The 16,070-nt window shown below is 38.1% G+C and overlaps 1 long non-coding RNA gene across 2 annotated transcripts; it reads right to left on the reverse strand.

The window, feature by feature from the left end:
• Positions 1 to 577: 577 nt before the first annotated feature.
• LOC131368921 (uncharacterized) lies at positions 578 to 4,315 on the reverse strand. 2 transcript variants are annotated; one of them, XR_009207216.1, is made up of 4 exons: positions 4,216 to 4,315; positions 1,616 to 1,741; positions 1,259 to 1,379; positions 578 to 1,178 (listed from the first exon to the last, which is right to left on the reverse strand). It is a non-coding gene; the product is annotated as an uncharacterized LOC131368921 (long non-coding RNA). The 2 variants fall into 2 exon arrangements; XR_009207215.1 differs by lacking the exon at positions 4,216 to 4,315 and adding an exon at positions 2,297 to 3,444.
• Positions 4,316 to 16,070: the final 11,755 nt, after the last annotated feature.

Here is a 16,070-nt window from a genome sequence, read left to right on the forward strand (position 1 = left end):
TTAATGCTGAAGATGATAGAGTTTTTGTTATTAAGATCGTTATAGATTTCTGACAAAACTACTGGTCAATTAGAGAAGTTATTCTCAGATATTTTAAAGACTTTATGTGAGGAAGAAAATTTTCTGAAGCCTTAGCAATCCTGAGCAGCAGGTAAGTCAAACATTGCCAGTGAGACTGTGTCTGGATGAAGCAGAGCAGTTAAGACTAGAATCTCTGCAAAAGGAGGAGCTTTGTTCTTTATGTAACTTACATTTACATCTTGATCCTCTTAATAGGAAGAAGTTTTCACTCTGTGGTGTTAATTTGTTGTTGTCTTTTTGAAAATTTTCCTCACAGACTTTCTTTCATGAATATAAACCTCAATTAATTCCTATTACTATTCTATATTTAAGGTATAATTAATAACTTAAATATTTTTATTTGGATTTTTTTCTAATCTAACTTTTTAGATTGTAAGATTTATTACATTATAAGATTCGAACACTCTTGAGTGGTAAATAATAAATGTACACAAAAGTTTCTTTTTAAATTTTAATTAAAATGACAATCATAATATGAAATTATTATTGGAGGGTGTGGGGCTTTTATTCATTCCTTTTTCCTGATCTTCTTTTTTATTGTTTTTCTTCTTAATCTTGCTGATGTTTTTGCATGATTGTAAAATATCATCTTCAGGGTTTCCTAAAAGAGAAGTGCAGAAGAAAATGACATCTGTCCACAGCTAGATGTTGCACTTTCACATCAGATCCGGATGGGGCTCGAACTTCTGGCTTGGGGTCTGTATCACAGACGTTATTTCATCTGTTCTGATCACAGGTGGTGTTTCTGTCTATCTAGCAATAGCCTCTTGTGGAAATTTGGGGCAGCAATGTAACGTCTACCTCAGGAACGAAGTTCTTCATTAGTCAGGGAGGCAACATGGGCTGGCAGAGTTTCTGAGAGTTTCTGATATTAAACTGCATCCTCTGCATTCTCTGACAAGCAAGAAAACCATGACCTCATTCATGGTGTTCAGTGCTTCCTAGGAGGACGTGAAGTTCACGGAGCCGAACCCACTAGACCGGCCATTCTCCATCATCACCTTCATGTTTTTGATTTTTCCAAATTGCACAAAGAACAAGCGCGGACCCTCGTAACCCAGGTTCTCATCCATGTTCTTAATGTAGAGATTCAGACCCTGGAGCAGAAGAGGCAGAGTTAGCATTCCTTTTGTGTGTATATGTGTGTGTGTGTGTGTGTGTGTATACATGTGCTTACCTGCTCAGTCTTCTGACTGAGCCCAGTCTGCCTCTCTATACTTTTCTGCGCTTATCCCACATCCAGCTTCTTGTGCGCCTCTGCCTCACGATGATTGCAGGATTTGAAGTGCTCTGTGGTGCTGTAACACAACAACAAACGTTGCTCTTAGAGTCTTTATCTAAACTCTGCTGTTAGAATGACATCTTTGCCAGCAAAATTACACCGGGACTTTGACTGAAACACTCATAAAATCAAACAGAACCCTCTGTTTCAACAGTATATGGAGTTCAATAAATATCAAATGCAATTAGTTAAAGCACAAAAAAACACTTGAACCCTGGCTGGTAAAAACGTACAATTTTACACATGGCTTACACTTGGCACTTGTTTAACAGTTTTTCATTTAGCTGCTTGATGGCCATCTCCGCTGCCTCCGCCTACTCGTCCTGGGTGTCGTCCAGCACAGTGCCATGTGTGTGTCCATCTAGTGAGATAAAATCACTGAAAAGGGAAGGAAAAGAAAAAGGTGTTGGACTACTGATCGGAAGGTTGTGAGTTCAAATCCCAGGTCAACCAATCTGATACTGCTGAGTCCCTGAGCAAGGCCCTTAACCCTCAATTTCTCAGTTGTCTAAAATGAGATAAAATGTTGCTCTGGATAAGGGCATCTGCCAAATGTCAGAAATGTAAATGAAAATATCTGAAACCTGCCTCTTCTCTCCTCAATTCTGGTCAAACCCATTAGTGTCACAATACTAAAAACACATGTCACTAACACCTATTGTAAACATCCATCCATCCATCCATTTTCTAAACCCGCTTTATTCCTAATAAGGGTCACGGGGATCTGCTGGAGCCTATCCCAGCAGACAATGACAGGCAGGGGTACACCCTGGACAGGTCACCAGTCCATCTCAGGGCCACATATAGACAGACAACCACACACACTCACATCTATGAAGATTTTAGAATTACCTAATAACTCCTATTTAGAATTACCAGTCAACCTATTGTACATGTGTACAACTGTCATTGGTCTAGGAGTGTGACTCTCACCTCAGTGTGAGAGGTCCCAGGTTCAGATCCTGGATGAGCCACCAATTTCATGTTACACCCCATCTAGTGTAAAGGTGCAACAAGAAAGAGTTGATGACTCAAGAGAGTGTGGAAAAAAGGCATTAAAGTGGCATTTTAATGAAAACCAAAGGGTTTAGAGTATAATGGGGGAGTGTAGCTTCGGGAGCCAACAAGGCCAAAATAACAAACAAAAACCCACTACTAGATGTGGGTAGTAACGAGTTACATTTACTTGAGTAAGTTTTTTGGGTAACTTGTACTTTTAGAGTATATTTAAAGAATTGTACTTTTACTCTTACTCAAGTACATTTTTAGTGAAAAAACTTTACGTTTACTTCGCTACATTTGGCTGCGTTCCTCCATTACTGTCAAATGTTAATAAATATGAGCTTTTTAAAATAATTAGTTTATATGGCTTGTTCGCAAGTCTCGTGAGATGTTGGAGAGGCTGCTTCGCAAGAGGCTGCAACGGATCTCCCGCTTGCATATATCGCGCGTTCAGCTGGAAGATGAAGCTGAAGCAGAGGAAGACGTGTGTGAGTTAACTGAGGCAGATCAACTATGGCCTCAAGTTCAGTCTGTTTTCACTCCACGATGTCAAAAAGAATAGTTTCATAATGTGCATGCTGTGTTCACCAAAACGAACTGACATTGCAGCGTAGAACAACTCCAGCTCCAACCTGAAAAATCACGGAGCAGTAAGTGTCAAAGTTAGGCCTGTTTGAACCCTATTAATGGTCATTTGGTAACTATGGGCACATTGACCTTATTTTAATACCAGATTTCTCACACTGTCCAAATGTTTTCCCTCATATGCCCTCTCGTGCAAGCAATGACCAATATCTTGTGAACCCTACAAACAACACAGGTTCATAAAGAAACGTTCATTCTAAACATCTGCACAATTTCACACCCATTTTCTACAAAACTACATCAATTGAACAGCATATTGTGACATCTTGCATTTATACACAAATAAGAACATACATACAAAATAAAAACGGGATTGAATTTTATTTTATTCCTAAGAATGCATGTACTTATAAAATGCACATATTATTATTTCATCAGAGGATTCACCAAACAAGCTTAAGTTTTATGCAGAACTAATCAAGTCAAGAAAACGAGGATCAGTCCACAGTAAAATTCTGTAAAACTGATTGTTCAAGAAAGAACATATGACAAAATAAACACTCACATACTGAAGGGGCAAACACACACTCTGCACACACACACACCTTCTCTTTTGTTCTGTTAGCTTGTTGAAATGCAGAGCCTGGCAAGTTTGTGTTGTGAATGTGAAAATAAAGACAGAGTAACTGTTAGAAAAACACCTTGGTGTGTTTGAGATTTTATTGCAAATGACCCATTTAATGTGCCCATTACTGGACTGAGATGTGCCCATCACTGGACTGAACTATTTTACTTCAACCTGTGTTTTATATGAGCAGAACAAAGAGACTTTCAAGGAGAGGTAGATAACTAGTAACTAGCTACTTGAGTAGTTTTTCATTGGATACTTTTTTACTCTTACTCAAGTAACTATTAAGATTGTTACTTTTACTTTTACTTGAGTAAATATTTCCAAAAGTACTTGTACTTTTACTTGAGTACAGATTTTGGATACTCTACCCACCTCTGCCCACTACTGTCCAGGATCTAAATACCCTACTTCACAAAACAAAAATAAATATAAAAGACAAGTTCCTTCCCTAATTCCCTATCCAAAACAATCAATGAAAGGATCCAATAAAGAAAACGGCATAAGTCTCCTTACATCCCCAAAATCCCTTGTAGAACTACATACAGTATTAAGAACAATTTTACAACAGGGCAATCCAGTAGGCCGTACTATAAAGAGTTGAGCTAAGCACATTAGCAAACAGTTGGTTCCTTACCCTCAAACATTCAAACAGACACACACTGTCTTAGCATACACCTAGATAGCTATTAGACAAGGCAGGGCAAATACAGGAAGCCAGCACAGGACAGAGCAAGCACAGCAAATGAGCAAAAGGTTGAAGCAATTGAGCACAAGGCTGAAGGCAGGAAGTGATGAAAGAGTCTTCTTATAAGTTGCATGGAGTCAGCTGACCAGGCAGGGCGTGCCACCAAGTAGACCGGGGAAACCAATTAGGCTTCTTCCTAGACAGAAGACACAAACATCACAAAGAAAACACAGAAGTAATACCAAACATGACATTATAGGGAGGAAACCCACACAAGCACAGGGAGAACATGCAAACTCCGCACAGAATGGCCCCTGCCTGTTTGAACCCAGGATCTTCTTGTTGTGAGGTAACAGTGCTGACCACTAGACCACCGTACTGCCCCCAGTGTAATTTTAAAAACTTTTTTTTAGTATTTTCTTTACTTTAATTTGAGACTTGAGTACATTTTGGATGGATTCCTCTTTTAGTAAAGACTTTGACATTAACTGTAATTTTTAAAGTCTACTTTAAATTATAGTTTTTTAAACTATTTTTTTGAACTATATATATATATATTTTTTTTTTTTTTTAATTCTTTCTGACCACATTCTCCTCAGACTTGACATGTGTCTGCTGTTGAGACATGGTGCCATTATGCAGGTACAGATCTCCCAGTGCTACTGTAAATACACAAAGAACATCAACTGTCAAAATACACTCGTTGTGTGTAGTACCCTATACTACAAATGGGTAGGGTTTCTCTTTGCTACCTTCCATGGTAGATTCTGTTTCATGTTGATGTGACTGCATCATGTAATTCCTGCAGGTCCTTCAGGTGCATGCTGTGAATCTCCTGTTCTACTACATCCAAGTCCGCATTCTACTGGATTCAGATCTGGTGACTGAAGACCAATAAAGAACACTGATCTCATTGCCATGCTCATGAAACAAGTTAGAGACAACTTGTACTTTGTGAGGCTGTGGCATTTAAGCAGCCCAGCAGGCCCAATGTGCCATAAAAACATTTCCCACACCGTTGCACCACCTCCACCAGCCTGGACTGTTTTAAATAGTAGATAATAGAAATAATTTTAAACCTCTCTTTTCTCTCTCTTGAAGTGAACATGATTGCATGTAGCCAGTTTATCTGATTGCATGTTTTGGGGAGCAGGGAGAAAACTGAATAAACCAGAAGAAACTGACACAAACATGAGGAGAAGCTTCACAGACAGTGACCTGAGATTATGATACAGCAGTTACTGAAAATGACTGAAATAGTCTTCCGGTATGCAGTTGAGTGAATGAGGTGCGTCCGGGATCTGCTCCGTAAATTGTATTTTGTTTTCAATAATTTATGAAAATGTTTAGTGATTTAAATGATCTAGGACGACTCCTACAAAAACTTAAAAAAATTTAATGATAGTTGGAGCTTCTCCTCTCATTCAATGGCGAATCACGCAGCTTTGACACCCTTGATGCCGCTTCGTCATTCTTTTCCACCGTGATTAAGACCAAACAGTACAGTGAGATGCCCGCTGCAGATACAGGTAACTAGCCGACTGATTTATGACAGTGTTCCACTCATGTGAACTTATGTGAGTGACCTTTAGTTAAGATAGTTAATAGAATCTTTCCGTGACTGTAAGAACTGTCCTGACTCTCTGCTCTACAAGTACTTACTATACATCGTTTACTTTCTTGATCCTTACACAGTATGTGGTCTTTAATTCTGTTGTTTCCTATCTTCATGCTTTTATAATTGTTATGAAGCTCTCTCTGAACGTTCTACAGAGAGAAGGTTTTTGTTGTGTGCTGATGTTCATATCAATGTATATGGGTGGTCATTTTTCCCTCTCAATCTCAGATATGTCAAAAGTTACTCCATGCATGTTTCCTCTTTCTGAAATTATTTGTTGTTGTAACCAATGACCGCTAGTTCATGTAATGTTAAGTCAGGGGGTTCCTGCATTAATTTTACCAGTTGAAATGGGTTTTTTTTTCACTTCCATTAGTTCAGGCTAGAGGTGAATAATGAAGTGTAAAGAGTGTGACCAAATTACTAAATGTAAACACACCACAGAGACAAAGTATGTGTTAGAGATAAAATATCAGTTTCTGGCTCTTAATATAATCACCATAATATCCATACCACACACACTGAACACCAGGGTGGAAAATACATCAGCAATTATACTTTATCACTATACTAAACTATTATTAAGCCGTTCATGTTTTTAGATATTTTCAGTTCCAAAACTTTGTTAAAAAACACCCCTTATTCAGCAACAGTGGGGGTCGGACGTTTGCCTCTCATTTGAAGATGAGATCTGGAGCACGATCTTGTCCCGTATCCATACCTCTTCTATTTGTGCATGACATAGTATCATCCAATTAAAATTTATTCATCGAATTTATTGGACAAAAGTGAGGTTGGCAAAAATTTGGCATGACATTGATCCTATATGTGATCGCTCTCATCAGGCCCCTGCAGACTTAATACATTTATTTTGTTATGTCTATCCATAGCTTCCTTTAGCTATAAATTTTAAATGTTTGCTCCACTGTGACAAAGAATGAGATCGAGCCTTGTCCTTTGGTTGCACTTTATGGACTTCCTCCAAATGGCACAGGTTTGTTGTGCAATGCTCTGTCCGGATGTTCTGCAAACACTTTTGCTTTTTTAACATTATTAGCTAGACGGCGTATTCTTCTGCTATGGAAACAAATTCTCCCTCCATCTTTTGATGACTGGCAGTAAGATGTTATGAGCCTCATTCATTTGAAAAAAAAAAGAAGAGGTACACAATAAATGGCAATACTGGCATATTTTCTGAAACTTGGGACCATTAATTATTTTTTTCTGATTATGTGAATTCTTCTTCTATAGTTAGTCAGTCTAATCATTAGCATGTCCTTATGATTGTGGCTTGATCTTGATCAAAAGTGTATTGAGTACAAGTATGTGCACTGTGTATACTAATTAATAACTGTATATAACTGTGTATTAATTTATATTAATGTTTTGTTTGCTTATATAAAGTATTGTGATTTTATTTATTTATTTATTTATTTATTTATTTATTTTGTTTCTAGACTCTGATTCAAATCATTTTTCAATTCAAAATATAATTATATATTGAGGGGTTTTTTTGGTGTATAACTGAGTGTGGGGGGGAAATGTTGTTTCTTTTCTCCTATATCTTTATCCTTTTATTATTATAAAAGTATAATAAACAGATTAAGCAAAAAATAAATAAAATAAAATAAACAGAAAAAAAAACAGAAAATGATTGAAATAAATAAATGAAAGTTACATATTGTTATTGGAATATCCTTCAGTATATGTTAAACATTCTCCTTACAGAAAGCTTCAGCATTACAGTAGTTCTATAAATTCAGCATTTCTTTACATCACTGCATTTAAACATTACATTACATTACATCACTGCATTTAAAATGTTAAAGGTGAGGCTTAAATGATTGGAGTTTGCCATATACTTTTATTTAACTGTTTTTAGAGAAACAATAATCAGAAAGAGGACATTCTTAAAAAAGAGAGATTTGATTTGAAACCTGAACTGCTATCAGGTCCATGCTGAACACCTTCTGACCAATCCAAATCAAGTATAAATTTTAATGTCAATACTGCACATAATTAATTCAAATAAAAGTCTATCCAGCTGTTATGCAAAAGTCTTTAATGATGTTTCTCTTAAGCGTTTTAATTAAAATCCATATTTTGGTGTAATTTATACACAGGGATTTGTAAATCATGACTTTTGGACACTTTATTATGTCCATTTTATGATGAAACAGCAAAAGACTTTGAAAATTATCTGTCATTTTCTGATCATGTTAAATATAAACACAACTAGACTGAAATATCTACTGGTTTCCTGTCAGGGTTGTGGACTTTTTTCTGGCCACTAGAGGCCCCCACTGCCTTTTGGTTGGTTTCCAGTCTCTGTCATTATGTCTAATAGGTGTCACCTGTGCTTTGTTTAGGTTTGTGTATTTAAGTCACCCTTTTCTCGGCAAATACTTTGCTTAGTGTTGTACCTTGTACCTGTACCTTGATCAAGTCTTGGGCAGCATTGTGCTCTGTTTTCTTTCCTTGTGCTTAAAAGCCTTTGTGCATCTGGTATAGTTCTTTTTTTTGCTTGATTGGCAGGTGCTCTTTAGAATGCCTTATGGATTTATTTTGTGGACTAATTAGAGTTACTTTTTGGGAATATTGAATTTTTGTTCATTTGCTTTGTATGCTTTTGGATTAACCTTGTGGATTTTGGGGATTTATTCTTTGGAACTAGTGTCAAGTCTTTTGAGCTGACTTGTTGGATTTGTTTTGTGGATTATTTGACTTGCATTATCATCTAATAAAAGATAAGTAAACATTTCTCCAGAACTGTGATCTGGTTATCTGCATTTGGGTTCAGCCCTCAAGTTTCCTCACTAGTCCTGCCCTCACTCATTGCCATAACCCACTGTTCCTTCATTGGACCAATTTTGATAGATACTGACTACTGCAGTTTTGGAGATGCTCTGATCCAGTCGTATAGCCATCACAATTTGACCCTTGTCCATACGCTTGCCCATTTTTTCTAACACACCAACTTTGAGGACAAAATGTTCACTTACTGTCTAATATGTCCCACCCACTAACAGGTGCCATAATGGGGAGATAATCAGTGTTATTCACTTCATCTGTCATATTCACATTTTATATATATATATATTAAATTTATTTTTTCGGAGATCTAGTGGAGACTACACCTCCATGGGGCAGGGCTGTTTTGGCAGCAAAAGGAGGACTAACACAATATTAGGCAGGTGGTCATAATGTTATGTGTGTGTCTGTGTATACACACTTTACTGTGCAAAACAATGTGTGAATGTGTGAAAAAAGAAAAAAAGAATGTGGGAAAAAAGCTCAGATATTTAGAGACACCTTTTTTATTTATATATCTATTATATAAGTCAGTATGAGTGAGGGGAATCACGGAGTTCTGCGCATGCGCTTGTCGCGCTGCAACGTCACGTGATCTAGTTTGTGTTTAAACTGTGGAATGTTTAGATTTAAATCCTAAAGTGTTGCGGTTCTGAAGGTCGCAAGATTTGGATTCTCTTTTGGCATTTTTGCTACACCCCTGTTTCGGATTTCTTCTTACACCACTACTGGATTTGACTCCTACACCGACTCTACAGCGCAGCGATGATGAACTTCAGAGGAGGAGCCGAGCCTCAGCACCAGGATGTGGATCCCGAGCCCGGATGGAGCGGACTGTACGACCCCTGGAACGGTGAGATACTGAGTTTCCTCTTTTTCACTTAAGTATAAAGTCTTTTAAACACCGCGTTATTACCAAAAACCGCAATTAGGAATATCGTTTAATATGATTAGATGGTTTTGAGAAATTCTGTTCGGCTAATCTTTATTCGGCTAATTGCTTTACGGACACGATCAGTATGCTAAAGCTAGTGGACAAAGCGGCAGACTCCAGGGACACGAGCAGGGAAGAAGAAAACAGTGTTCATGTTTTCAGATATGTTAACATCAGCTTTTTATAAAAGTCCCAATATTACAAAGTAATTGTTTTTCAGGGTTCATAGTTTTTTTTGATGGCGTGAATAGAATAAGTTAAAATACTTACAATAATATAAACTAGCTTATTATTTTAAGGATTTTTCATTGTCCGTGTTTGTCGAGTTGTTAAAGCGGAGAGAGAAAGGGGCTGTGAGGAAAGGCAGCTAGCTGAACAAAACCAGTCGGTACAAATAAATGGAGCTAGTGTGGCAATGTAGAGTGCAGCTTAGGCAAAAATATCAAGCTGTTTGTTTGAATTCTGTTCAGCAAGGCTTTGTTTATAGCTGTCGTGAATAAAATAGTTAGGAGTAGTGTAATTTACAATAAAGGGTGAATTTTTGACAGGAGACACAATTGGACTCAAAGGGGATGTGAACCACTGGAGTAAGAAACTGCTAAAGTAATACACTGTAATAGAAATGTGTTTTAATCTGCATTTTTTGGGGGAAGATACTTTTGAGCATTGAAATAAGTGCCCAGTGTGACAAACAGTGAAGCTGTGATACTGTAAGAGCCCTGTATAACTCCTATACATGCAGCTAAAATGTAAATACTGAGTTTTTAATGCACTGTTATAGGAAGATTACAGTAATATAACTTGTGTAAATACTTCTTGTTTTGATAGTGAGGCTTTCCTGCTTTACGGAACATACACAGTGCTATTAAAATAAGGGTTTCTGCTTCCTTTTATGAGATGTTATTAGATGTGTTTCATTGTCTGTTCATCTTTGACACAGGGAGACGGAGGGAGACATTTGTGTTTCCGGAAGCTGAGCTCAACTACAACAGAGAGCTCAGCGCTTACGAGGACGACGACAGCCGGCCTGCTCAGGAGAATGAAGCTGGAGATTGTGAACATGAGGTGTTGACAAGGAACCTGTCCCCTGATAGAAGCCCATCCCCACCTATGAGAGGCCTCTCTCCTCTCAGGACCCCATCCCTTGTGAGCAGTCCATCCCCTCCCAGGACCCCATCTCCTGTGAGCAGTCCATCCCCTTTCAGAACCCCATCCCATGTGAGGAGTCTATACCCTCTGAGGACCCCATCCCCTGTGAGCAGTCCATCCCCTTTCAGAACCCCATCCCATGTGAGGAGTCTATACCCTCTGAGGACCCCATCCCCTGTGAGCAGTCCATCCCCTTTCAGGACCCCATCCCATATCAGGAGTCTATACCCTCTCAGGACCCCGTCCCCTGTGAGCAGTCCATCCCCTGCCAGGACCCCATCCCCTGTGAGCAGTCCATCCCCTCCCAGGACCCCATCCCCTGTGAGCAGTCCATCCCCTCCCAGGACCCCATCCCCTGTGAGCAGTCCATCCCCTCCCAGGACCCCATCCCCTGTGAGCAGTCCATCCCCTCCCAGGACCCCATCCCCTGTGAGCAGTCCATCCCCTCCCAGGACCCCATCCCCTGTGAGCCACCCATCCCCTTTCAGGACCACATCCCCTGTGAGCAGTCCATCCTCTCTCAGGACCCCATCCCCTCCCAGGACCCCATCCCCTGTGAGCCACCCATCCCCTCCCAGGACCCCATCCCCTGTGAGCAGTCCATCCCCTCCCAGGACCCCATCCCCTGTGAGCCACCCATCCCCTGTGAGCAGTCCATCCTCTCTCAGGACCCCATCCCCTGTGAGCAGTCCATCCACTCTCAGGACCCCATCCCCTGTTAGGAGTCCATCCCGTCTCAGGATCCCATCCCCTGTGAGGAGTCCATCCCCTTTGAGGAGGCCACCACCTTCAGGGAGTCCACAGCCTTCAACAGTTCCTCTGCCCCAGCCTTTTTTTGATATCGACATCCACAACATTGTGGCTGGTATGTACTATGCCCCTGCCACAATGGTAACTCCTGTACCACGCCAGGGCATAAGGAGGAGGTGGGATGAAGAGGGTGCTAATCAAGACGCCCCTCTGAGTAGACGGCAGCGTGTGGATCCTGATGGGGAGGTGGAGTTCATCAGGACGCCCGTCCTAGTCCCCACTTGGTTAGTTAATATTTTTGTGAACGAAATGTAACATCAAAAAGCTCAGTCTTCACCTCATGTTCATCACCTCATCTTCATGATGTAAGGTATGTATCTGTGGTAAGTATGTGTGGTAAGTATTTCACCCCTAGTTTTTGTTAAATGTATAGGATTTTTAGATTATTATTGTTTGTTTATTTTTTGTGTATTTGTCTAATTTACATTAACAATATAATTATATTAATATAATTTGCATTGTTGTTGATTTATGCATTTCTGTAAATATGTAAATATTACATTTTTAAGATTAAGATGTTTTTTGTTAAGTCATACAAATGTAGTCTACTCCCACCCCCCGAACCCCCAAAACCCCCCTCTCATCCTCTTTTAAACAACCTAAACACCCCCACCCCTAAGTTTAGAGTTTATTAAGATATTTCTACCACAACGAATTGCCAATGATAGGGATGTTTCATTTATTAAACATTAATGTTACATAAGCATTTCATTATTATTAATATTAACATATAATAAATGCTACTAAAATAATACTAAAGTAATCATACTAAAATGTTTTAAAAATAATGCACACATTTCAATCAGGTTCAAGCATTTCGTTGTGGTATAAAATATATTAATATCTGTAATAAGTTTAAAGTTCATTGCTTGAAAATAGTTTTAAATAGTTAATAAATTATTTTTTTTTGTTCAATACTCGTGTCTCCAGTGTCTTTTTTTATAACACATCATAAGCATTTCTCATTTATTTCTCATATAATTACACTGTAGAAATTGGAACCTTGGTGTTCAGAAGTAATTATACTGTTTTCCTCTCACAAGCAAATACTTTCTAGCCAGCAATCTAAACCTGTTAAATCTGTATAACTAATGATCTGGTCTTGTTGTAATGTCAAATAAACTGATAACAAGTGAAACTAAAGATGTGATTTTAATTGTACATGTTCAAGTTAATTCACAAAGGTGATTGCAGCGTGTTGGTCAAGTGATTAGTTCATAGATGAGACTTAGGAACTAATGCACCATGAGGAAGAAACTTCGGAGTTCAAAGCAGCATCAGCTCTAAATATGGAGGAAAAGCTGTCATAGAGATGCTGTGGTCAGATAGACACGAGGGTTTGGATAACAAGTTCACATTTCCTTTCTGCAACATTTAATAATTAACCACAACACTTATTTTTTATAAGATTATGCATTATTTTTATTTTAGATTATGCATTATTAAACACAAACTGGTCCATCTTTGGTAGGTATCTGTTTATATATACATTTTATATATAAATAAATAATATATATATATATATATATAGATAGATAGATAGATAGATAGATAGATAGATAGATAGATAGATAGATATGCAGAATATCACTCATGGGATCAATAAAGTCTATCTATCTATCTATCTACCTACCTACCTACGGTCAATGTGTGAATATACTTTGCCCAAAAAAAGGGAAAAGCAGTACGAATCAGATATATATTTTGTTCACTACTTGTGAAGTGGTGTGGAATAAAAGACAAATAATACAAAACGAAAAAGAATAAAATAAATCAACAATAAAGAATTACAAACCAGCAAGTTCCAGTGATTGTTGTTAACAAGCACAAAAGACAGAATTGCATCATAGTTGTTAAAATTTAACTACAGTTTAACTACAATTTACAATTTAACTACAGTTTTTGAGCTGAGGAAGAAACCACATTATAACATGAACTGAAGTTTATTAACAGGCTTGACATGAACACGATGTTCCTCATAGTGCATACACAAGCACACCCTTCATATCACATGGCACCATGACTCTACTTTCTTTTTGTACATACACGTCCTAGACTATATCAACACATTTGTCTTTAAAAACAGACAATAACAATTTATTACTTTTCCAACTACTTTTCATAGTGTATTAAATTATATTTAATACACTACACTCACTGTACCACTTTCCTTAATAACACAACAGCCAACCAAAAAAAAAGAATGAATAAATAAATAAACCCTTTACAAAAAATCCACAGCATGTTTATCCAGATTCATTGGGGTTTTACAGATTTAATCTCTGGCATACTCTTCTGACACAGAAAGGCTTAATGTTAACAGACTTTTGAGATACTTCTGATACCACTGTTGAATTTTCACTTGCTCTTAACCCTGTTCCTGAAGTGTCACAGACGTTTTGTCTGACGGCGCTTCCACATCCTGCTCAGTATTCGTTCATTTTGTTGCTTGTAACTGATCTACATGCTTTTTGTAGGACTTGCCCTTTCCCAGACCAGTTAAGTAACTGGACCTAATGGTCTTCCACTTCTCTTCCCTGCCCCTGAACTGCTTCACAAGTACCTTCTGCTGTGGATAAAATACTCTCACATGAGCTGAACTTCTTATTTGTGTTTGCTGCTTTTCCTGCATTTGACAAGAGAACTGTGGCTGTATCTGTGATAGCCGCCTTCTAATTTTTCTTTTCAGAAACAATTCAGATGGGACTGAAGTATTTCTTTAACAGAAAAAAATCTGTCAATGCAATGTTGAAGTGTGATGCCTAATTGTTTTTGCTTGTCCAATGACTGCTTAAAGGTATACAAATTGAGGTCCATTATTCGAAACAATTACCTTAGGTAATCTATAGCTGGCGAACATACTACGCATCACCTCAACTGTTGCTTTAACAGTAGTAGTAGTCATTAGCATGATTTCTTTGGCACATAAAAGTCTCTGAGCGTTTTCAAAATGTCAGCTAGTAGTGTTTCAGACGGTCTTTTTGGTGAGAATAAATCTGTGAGGAATGAAATGGTCTTTGCACCTACCATAGCCAGAAAAACTGAGTGTTGTTTGCTTTCTTCGATTCCGCTGGCTTATTGTGCGAAGTGCTCTTCATAGCCTCTACAAAACACAGGCCTGATTCTGTGCTGAACACCGCCATCATCTCTCTCTCTTTTCATCCTGGTGCTTCGTTGCCAAATTGTTGTGACTAGGTGGCCACCTGGAATTTCTGAGCTGAGGACGACACCACGTTCTAACAAACTGAAGTTTATTAACAGACTCTATGAACATGATGCACCTCATAGCGTGTACACAAGCACACACACCTCACCTCACATGCCACCATGGCTCTACTTTTTTTTTATTACATACACATCAAAGATTATGTCAACATATTTATCTTTACATTTGATTTTTATATACTTTTTAAATGATCTATAATATGCTACACATAGCTTAAAATTAAATTGAAAAAAAAGGACATGCAAAGGATAAATTCATAGTTCACTTCTGGCAATAATGTTCTTTATGTGTTGTGCTTAGGGATGGTATGGATGTCCAACAGTAAGTAGATTTACTTTCAAACCAAAAAAATTCATAGGCTGGATTTACTGATGAGCACACCAGAGAGGATGAAGTAAACAATAATCTCTGGTAATGTAGTACTTGTTTGGAATGAAGACTTGTTTATTTTCACCCTATTTGATGCAACATCTACCTGATCATTTGCAGCCTGATGCTTGATGCCCTGGCTGAGACACCCGAGTCTTCAGCAATGTGGAATATCATTATATTATATTAAGATATTGATCCTGATCCACTTGTGGGTTCTTGGGGTTGGGTACTGATTTTTGGTGGATTTAAGTACTTTGACTTGAATTTGGAGTTGACAGCAGAACTGTCCCGCTTGTTCCACTGTTCTTCATAGTCATTATCTGGCCTGGTAGAACTTGGACAGGTTTTATCCAGAATCTGCATTGATTATGTTGATCAATATGTTCTACATATCTTCCCTGTACTGATTTTGAAACATTTTGGATTTGAACTCCAAACACTTGAACTTTATCTTTAACCTGTCTGGCTGCGATGGCCGAGTGGTTAAGGCGTTGCACTCGAAATCCAATGGGGTTTCGCGGGGGCAAGACTTGTATAGTTGACATTCAGTGCCAGCCAATCAAACTGAAGCTTTTCTGCTGCTCTCTCAGGTGCTAAATTCAAGTCACAGCCAATTTAAATTTATTAAAACATTTTTCAGGAACGGGGTTCAAATCCCTCTCAGTACAAATCAATGAAATTTTTTAACTGTGTGAAAAAATTGCTGCATACTCTTTGTGAACTATAAGCACAAAGACAGCATGCAGTTCATTAAACAGTTTATGTAAACACACATTTATGAATAATATATAATGAATTCTGTAAATTGAGACACACAAAGCCAAAGAAATTAGTGTTTATCAATCAATTTATTTATTTGACATTTTAAACACTAAAGAGCAATC

The sequence above is a fragment of the Hemibagrus wyckioides genome, linkage group LG18, assembly GCF_019097595.1.
Source record: "Hemibagrus wyckioides isolate EC202008001 linkage group LG18, SWU_Hwy_1.0, whole genome shotgun sequence".
NCBI lineage: Eukaryota > Metazoa > Chordata > Actinopteri > Siluriformes > Bagridae > Hemibagrus > Hemibagrus wyckioides.